Source organism: Setaria italica, chromosome II (genome assembly GCF_000263155.2).
Source record: "Setaria italica strain Yugu1 chromosome II, Setaria_italica_v2.0, whole genome shotgun sequence".
In the NCBI taxonomy this organism is placed as follows: domain Eukaryota; kingdom Viridiplantae; phylum Streptophyta; class Magnoliopsida; order Poales; family Poaceae; genus Setaria; species Setaria italica.
Genome location: NC_028451.1, coordinates 40,947,116 through 40,955,728, shown reverse-complemented (window position 1 = coordinate 40,955,728; position 8,613 = coordinate 40,947,116).

Sequence of the window (8,613 nt, the reverse complement as noted above, 5' to 3'; positions counted from 1 at the left end):
AGTTTTCCACCACTTCATTGTTAGTGTTATTAGCCCCCTCTTCCATTAATTCAGATATCACCATAGAAGTCTTTGTATTTTCTCTATCAAGTACGATTTGATTTGTCATGTTTGCATCTTATTCATACTCACATCTCCCCAACCATTGATTCCCTCTGTTTTTAGAGGATTACCCTCCCAGAGTTTTATTCATTTAGGCTACGAAATCTTCACTGCTATCGATTTCATCACCACAGGCACCTACTTCAAGATCGTTGCTTGGTTCATATGTTGTTGCTGGAATTATCTCTCCTTCTTGGTCTCTCATATCTTTTGGATCACCTTTGTCATTGTGGGTCTCCATTCTTTTTGCTACTGCCTCCTTGGCACTATTGATTTTGCCTGGAGTAGATATAAGCAGATCTCTACCAGTATTGGATACATATCCTCCCCCCTACTATCTCTAGTGGTTGCAGTCGCAAAGGATTTAATATTGATACCTTTGCTTGACTGATCATTGCTATCTATTCTTGGTTTTTTGGGACTAGGTTGCCCTAAAAAGTCTTCCACTCTGATTACTGCTTTCTGCCCCTTTGGCTGGATGAGTTCCTGTCTTTCAAGCTCAATGAAGAAATCATAAAGATATAGACCCAGGGTACTTTCAGCTGACTCAGCCACCAGATTAATGTCTCTGCAAGCAATTTTTACTCTCACGTTGTTGTTGTCGTGAACTATATGGTGGAACTCCAAACCTAAGAATTTGTTTTCTAGCTTGCGTACTTCTAGACAATACGCATCCATGTTCTCCTTGTGGCGGTCCTACTCGTTGTTGACTTGATTGATCACCACTAGTAAGTCGCCGTAGACCAACAATCACTTTATTTCTAGCGAGGCTACCAGGCGGAGCCCGTGAAGAAGCACCTCGTTCTCAGCTTCATTGTTGGACACTTCCCAGAAGATTTGTATGACATACTTGAGTTATTCTCCTTTGGGAGATATCAAGAGTACTCTTGCGCGGTACCCTCGAACTTGAGTGATCCATCAAAATACATGACCCAATGCTCTAGACGCTCCGCTAGCATTGGTAGTTGATTCTCCCGCTACTCTGTCATGAAATCGACTAGGGCTTGGGACTTGATTGCAGTCCTTGATTTGAATTCCAAGGATAATACTCTAAGTTCTACTGCCCATTTGGATATTTTTCCTGTTGCATCTTGATTGTGGAGAATTTCTCCTAGGGGGAAGTCAGTAACAACAGAGATCATGTGCTCTTGGAAGTAATGTTGTAACTTGCACGAGATGAGCAATATCGCGTACAGTAGTTTCTGGACTGGCGGGTATCTAACCTTAGAATCTGACAACACCTCGCTGACGAAGTAAACGGGTCTTTGTACTTTGTATACATGGCCTAGTTCTGGTCTTTCAACCACGATTGTCGTGCTGACGACGTTAGTAGTTGCGGCGATGTAAAGCAGCAAATCTTCATTGGGGTTTGGCGTCGTGAGAACCAGTGGCTTTGATAGGAAGTCCTTTAATTGTTGTAGGGCTTGATCTGCCTCCTTGATCCACTGAAACTTGTCTTGCTGCTTGAGTAGTTTGAAGAAGGGTAGGCCCCGCTCTCCAAGCCTTGAGATTGATCTGTTGAGGGCTGCCATACATCCAGTCAGCTTCTCGACGTTCTTGATGCCTTATGGGGCATGCATGTCGGTGATGGTAGAGATCTTCTCGAGGTTAGCTTTAATGCCTCGGTGACTAATGATGAACCCGATTAGTTTCCGGAGAGCACGCTGAAGATGTACTTTGTTGGGTTGAGATTCCACTACAACTCTCGCAACCTTGCAAAAGTTTCCTGTAGATTCGCAATCAGGCCATCGAGATTTCTGGTCTTTACAATCGCGTCGTCCACGTATGCCTCCATGTTGCTGTGTAGCTGCTCCTTGAAGCACTCTTGAATTGCCCGTTGTAAGTAGCGCCTGTGTTCTTCAACCCGAAAGACACGGTTGTGTAGCAAAAAGCTCCACATAGGGTGATGAACACAGTCTTGATCTGGTCTTCCTCTTTGAGAGCTATCTAGTGATACCTCGAGTAGCAATCGAGGAAACAAAGGAGGACGCATCCAGCTGTGGAGCCGATGACTTAATCGATCATAGGGAGCCCGGAGGGATCCTTTGGACGGTGCTTGTTGAGGTCTGTGTAGTCGACACACATCCTCCACTCATTTTTTTTTCTTTCGCACTAGGACGGGATTGGCGAGCCACTCTATATGATAGACTTATTTTATGAAGCCCACCACGAGTAGTTTGTCCAACTCTTTCTTGATGACTTCCCTTTTGTCTTGGGTGAATCGTCGTAAGCGTTGTCTTTTTTGTGTAGCTTTTGAGTTCACGTTGAGTGGGTGCTCGATCAACTCCCTAGGCACCCCCAGCATGTCTGCTAGTTTTCACGTGAAGATGTCTCGATTGGTTCGGAGGAAGCTGATGAGCGCGCTTTCCTATTTAGGATCCAGCCCTGTGCCGATCAGGACTATTTTGGAGTTATCACCAGTCTTAAGATCAATGGCTTTGATGTCTACTTCACTTGCAGGCTTGACCTTGGTTGCCCCTGACTTCTTTTCTGGAATCTCGAGTTCTAATGAGGACAGCTTCTTGGATGCAGCGAAGGTTTGCATCATCAACTTTGGTAGTTGGGTAGTTGCTGCTAGCTCCAAAGCTTCTATGTCGTAAGTCTCCGCGCAGGGAGGGTACTCTCTTGGGTCCCGACATCTTGAGTACTAGGTACACGTAGTGCGGGATGGCCATGAATTTTGCCAATGATGGTGTTCCGAGGATAGCATGGTACGATGTTTCAAAGTCCGCTACCTCAAACCGAATGTAATCTGTCCGGTAGTGTTCTTTGGTCCCAAATGTAACTGGCAAAACCACCTGTCCGAGGGGAACAGCCGCGTTGCCCGGGACGATCCCATAGAACGGAGAGGTTGTTGGAGTGAGCATATCGGTGATGTCGAGCCCCATCTTCTTCTGTGTCTTGGCGAACAGTACATTAAGACCGCAACCGCCATCGATGAGTATTTTAGTAAGTCTAGAGCTAGTGACAACCAGGTCCAGGACGAGGGGATACCGTCCTAGGTTTGAGAAACTAGTCCATTTGTCCTTCCTGGAGAAGGTAATTGGCATCTCAGACCATTTGAGGAACGTTGGCGTTGCAGGTTCAATAGACATTATCTCTCGAAGAGTGAGCTTCTGGGACCCCTTAGTAGCAGTACCCGGGATTCCGCCGAAGATGATGTTGACGGTGTTGGATGGGTTCTGAAACTTGCCATTGTCACCATCATCTTTGTCATCCTTAGCCTTGCCCTTATCTTTGATGCTAGATGGCTCTGGCAGGTCCTTCATGATTCTTCGTAGACTGAAACAATCTATCGAAGAGTGCTTGTGATATGGGTGTCATGGGCACTGTTTGTTCATGAGCTTGTTGAATGAGGGCCTGTCTTGATTCTTGCCGCCACCTTTCTTGGATGACTGTGAAATTGCCACAACAGTATTGTCTAGCTTTTGCTTATGGTTGTGACCTCCCGAGTAGTTATTTCGGTTGTCATTGTTGGTGTGATCATTGCAGTTCTTGTCATTGCGTTGGTCATTGTTCTGATTGTTGTTGTTCTGGCCCTTGTTGCGATTGGACTCGAACCTTTCGATCTCCCTGTTTTCTTCATCTGCCCACGCTTATACCATGATGTTGAGAGATTTGACACCAGCGGGGCGCTTTCTACCGAAGTTTTGGAACATCCAGCGGTTGTGGAGACCGTTTTGGAAGCAATCAATAATGTCGAGCTCCGTGACATCCACAATTGTGGCCTTCTTGTCAAAAAATCAACGTAAGTAGCTTGCAGGGTCTTGCTTTCTTGTTGTTGAACTTGAGACAAGTCAATCATGTTGCTAGGATGCTACATTACTGTTGCGTAGTTGTTGGTGAACGCTACCTCGAGGTCCTGCCATGAATCGATGGAGTTCTTATCCAATGATTCAAGCCATGTGAGTGGCGCCGCCTCCATTCAGATGGGGAAGTAGATGACTTTGGTGTTGTTGTTTTCCCCAACTGCTTGTACTGACAGCAAGTTTGGATTGGGTCCTGCTTGCCATCGTACTTGGTGATACCCGGGGGTTTGAACTTTTCAGGTAGAGTTGTCCTCCTCACGCGTCTTGAGAAGTCAGTATCATCTCCTGGGTGTTTGACTTCTTGCTCACGCTCGCGGCGCCATTCGTTGATGATGGTACGGGCGTCGCGGCTGGCGTTGATCTTGTTGCGGAGGTCTTCTACTAGGCATTCAGGCTATGGGTTAGCCCCACGGTGGTCACGGCCTCCCGAGGGTCCTACCCAACTACAATTAGCTCCAGCTTGGCTTGGTCTGGTGCCTCCGAGTTGGCTTGGTCTGGATGGAGGGCCTCTAAGGCTGCCGTCATGTTGACTACGCTGGGATGGGGAGCGTTGGACCGACTGTATCGGATTTTATTGATCGAGTTGTTCGTACGCGAGTTTCGCCAGTTGAGCCAACTGTGTTGTTTACTTGTTCTAAGGCATTGCACGGGTGATAAGATCAATAGACGCAATGGTAGTTAGGGGAGTACGATGATGACACGTTTGAAGCTTCAAAGGTGTTATCCAGGTTCTGGATTGGTAAGTCCGCTACAAGGCAGCGACGGCGCTCTGCTCTTGTGGCATTTCTTGCTCGTCGTCAAGTTCTTTGAGCTTCGGTCTCTTCTCTGACAATGTTGGCGGTGAGTTTATCTTGCAAGACGCCATTCGGGTGACGCTCATGTCGCGGGTTTCTATCATGTTGCTCTTCTTCTTTGTCCTTTTGTCTAGTAATGACGGTGAAGAATTTTTGCTCTGGAGAATAGCTTCCCAAGCTTGAAGTGATGACCTCTATGGTGTCACATTCCTGTAGATGCGTGACAAAGGAGCTCGCTCCTGGTACAGGAGAGTGTCAAGGTAGGCGATGAGGCGTGAATCATCATTTTTAGCAAGAGCGGGTGACTTCATGTTGGGCCAGTAGACGAATATGCCTTGGGGAGTTGATGTGATTATCAGGCCTTGCTACGGACCTGATAAAGAAGTCTCCTTGTCGAGTTCGAGTATTAGTCAAGGTCCTTGATCGTATCTATATTGGATCGTGATCTAGACAGGGCAGCCTGATAACTAGTGGTCGTGTTGTGGAGTCCGAACGGGAATCAACTCGGGTGGTAGTTCGACTGGCACGATGGTTTATGTTCTGGCTCATGAAAGTCAATCCGACTGGCGGGAGAAGTCAAGTTGAACTCGAACTCGTCCCCCCAGCCACTAACTAGGTCAAAAATTGGAAGTTCGTCGAAATTATCGACGAGATCATCCAGAGTTTGGCGTTGGAGCTTCATGGTTTGCTGCTTTTTCTCTAGGGTCGACGCAACGTGGCGGTGGAAATTTCCAGCATCGTCTGCGATGCAAACTTAGGAGACGAAGACAAACGTCGTGCCTGCTTCGAACGCGACGATTGGCTTGATGATGACTTGTGCCATTGAGTTTGCTAGTGGATTCTCGGCGAGGCTCCCTACCTGGTGCGCCAGCTATCGGTGTTCAGACCCGACAACCTACCAGGGGGTGCCCGAGGTAGTGTTTTGGTTAGTGGGGTTCGTCGAGATCAGGAACTTGAAGGTAAATGCAGACACACGATTTAGATAGGTTCGGACCGCTGAATAGCGTAATATCCTACATCTTGTGTGTTGGTTGGATTGAATTGCTTTGGAGGGGGTCCCTGCCTCACCTTATATTGCCGGGGGTAGGGTTACAGGTCGGTTGGTTACAAGAATACTAATCAGATTTGACTAGATGAGTTCTACTCTTATTACTACGAGTATTTTCTCTAATACTCGACTAGTTCTTATCTTTCTATGTACGTCCTGCACCATAGTCTCCATGTCAGATGTGTCTCGGTGTCCAGTCTTATATTTAGGACTGTCCAAACCTTCTGGTGGGCTCATAAATGTATGTACAACAGCGTCCCCGTTAGAGATATCACCTATGCTTACTCTACCAGAAGTGCAGAATTCTGGTTTTTAGACCAATTACCCATACGATTAAGTGCTTTTAATTACTTGAGTCATCTGTTTGACTCCTCTGTAGTAGTTCAGAAGCTACACCTTACACCTTCATTTGGGATGGGAGATCCCAAAACTTTGTACTCTACTTTTATTATATTAATATAATCAAGTCCTTAATTATAAAAAAAAATCACAGTTCTGGGGTGTCCGTGAGCTTGTGTTGACTATAATTTTGTTGATTTCTCGTGCTTGGGAGTTCTTGGATTGGATGGATTTGATGCTCTCGCTTTGCTTGTTTCGGGAGCATTTACTGGATTTGACGAGAAGTTCGTCTGCCTGCTTGTTCTGCTGTTCGGGCTGGTTTTGGATGATTTCGTGTGGCCGTCGGCAGCGACTAGCTTGCTCGGGCATGGCGGTCGTGTGGACAGTGGGCGGCGGCAGCGGCCAGGCGCGGTCGGTGGTGCCCCATGCGGACCGCATGCAGCAAGCTAGGGGGTGACGATGGCGACCTGCAGCAACATGAACGCGTCTTGGGGCTGCAGGGCGTAGCCGTCGCGGTGCTGCGAGCACGTGTGCACGGTGGTGGGGCAGGGCGGGGGCTTGCAAGCTTCGGAGAGGGGCGACGATGGCCGGTTGGCTCGCCGCGGACATGTTAGCGAGGCTTCGCGCGTGGACTCAGCGGTGCGGGCGGCAAGCCACGGCGGCGGAAGGGCTGGGGTGAGGGTGGCGCGTGGGTTCCACTGATGGAAACGAGCGCTCGGCCCCAACACCTAAATAGTGATTTCTTCGGTCCTCGTTGCCCGTGTAGACCTGATTTCTCGGAAGAAACTCCTCGAGCTTTCCCTTGAGTCGCTGATATGTGGGCTCGGTCCCACACGTAAGTGACCCATCTGCATAAGCAAGTACTATAGAGGAACCACTTCCGATTTCTCGAGTAGTAAACCCATGTCATCAAAGTGAATAGCACACCTACTAGGAAGGTTGGGATTGGACTAATCAAGTGAATAGCACACCTATATTCAACAATCCACCTATTTTAGATACTTGAAAAAAAAATTACTACGTTAATGCTTGAAATTTTTCATTCAAAAAAATGCTTGAAATTTGTGTGGCATCGCTTATTTGTGGCATGGATTTAACACTAATCGTTTGGATGGAGAAGGATTTTGCAACACTTCGTCACTATATAGGAGTGAATTAGAAACTAATTTTTTTTTACTTTCTGTTTTAAATTGTAGGTCATTTTATTTTTTCTAAAAATATAGATTTTCATATTATTTTTTCTAAAAATATAGATTTTCATATGTAACGGAGGGAGTAGTATATAATTTTTTTTATATCTGGTAGGAATGTTGGATGCAGCACAGTAGCAGCCTAGCAGCAGCCTAGCAGGTGCCGTGCCGCGCACATATGTATAACCTTGCGACGATATATGTTGCTGTAGCAGCAGGATCCCTTATCTCACATCAGGTACTAGAGCCTAGTGCACGCGTCAACGTTGGCGTAGGATACTGGTAGGACCGTGCTACCACCCCGTTGGCCGCCGTAGCCTCATCGAGTATATAGTGACGTGACAAGTTGCAAGGAGGTAGTATAGTACACTCTACACTGTGCACTACTCTAAAAGCCACTAGACAAATATCTCCTAGCTGTTTTCTCCTCTCACCAAATGGCACCCCAAATGCCGAAAAATTCACTCGCGTGTTCGGTTGGGTGAAACTTGGCCGGATCTGGCTCCGCCGGGCTGTGAAACTTTTTGGCTGGTTGGTTGCCGCCTTTTGTTCTGGTGGGAGCACACACGAGATTTTCTGTTGGCCGTTCCCGACGCCGGAAGATTCAAAAAGGGCCCTGGCTTTTGGCGTGGCCGCGACGACGTGACAGACTGACGAGGCTGTGCGTGGCATCTCGCGCATCTGCATGCCGCACACAGCGGCGGCCACCATGGCTGGTTTCCCTGTGCCCGTGCCGCAACGGGGCATGCAGAACAGGAAGCCCCTGTCGTCGTTCATGGCCCAGCCGCGGCAGCATGAAGAATCTTCCGCCGTGCTCTTTCTCGAGCATGCATGGTAGGGTTCGAGTCTCCAGCGACGCATGCGGCATGCTCGTGGAAATGTTTGCTCGGGCTTATCCGACCGACAGCCGGCGATCACCTAAGTGCGGCCGTTCTTCCTCGACGCCCGCAAGGATGAAGGATGCTCACGTCGGCCCCGGCGCCGCCGACTGTGCGGTGGCCTCCGCGGCGTGTGTGCTCAGCCCAGCGTGCACGGCACAGCCGTTGTTGGCAGCTTCGACCTCCCGGTTCCCAGGCCACGCCGTGGGACCCGCGTGGCAGGGCAGACAGCGGGCCGGAAAGGTGACGCGACGGGCTCGCGCGGTCCCGCGGGCGTGCGTGGGGCCGCCGAGCCCGGGCCCGCACCGAGCTGTCAGGTTGCCGACCCGTCGCTGACGCCGTGGGCCCGCCCCCGTTCCCGTTGTCCCTCCTTTTCCACGGCACGCATGGGGAGTGGATCCTGTCTCGCGACCGACGTCGGCTATGCATGACGCATTTTTTTTCTTTCCGGCA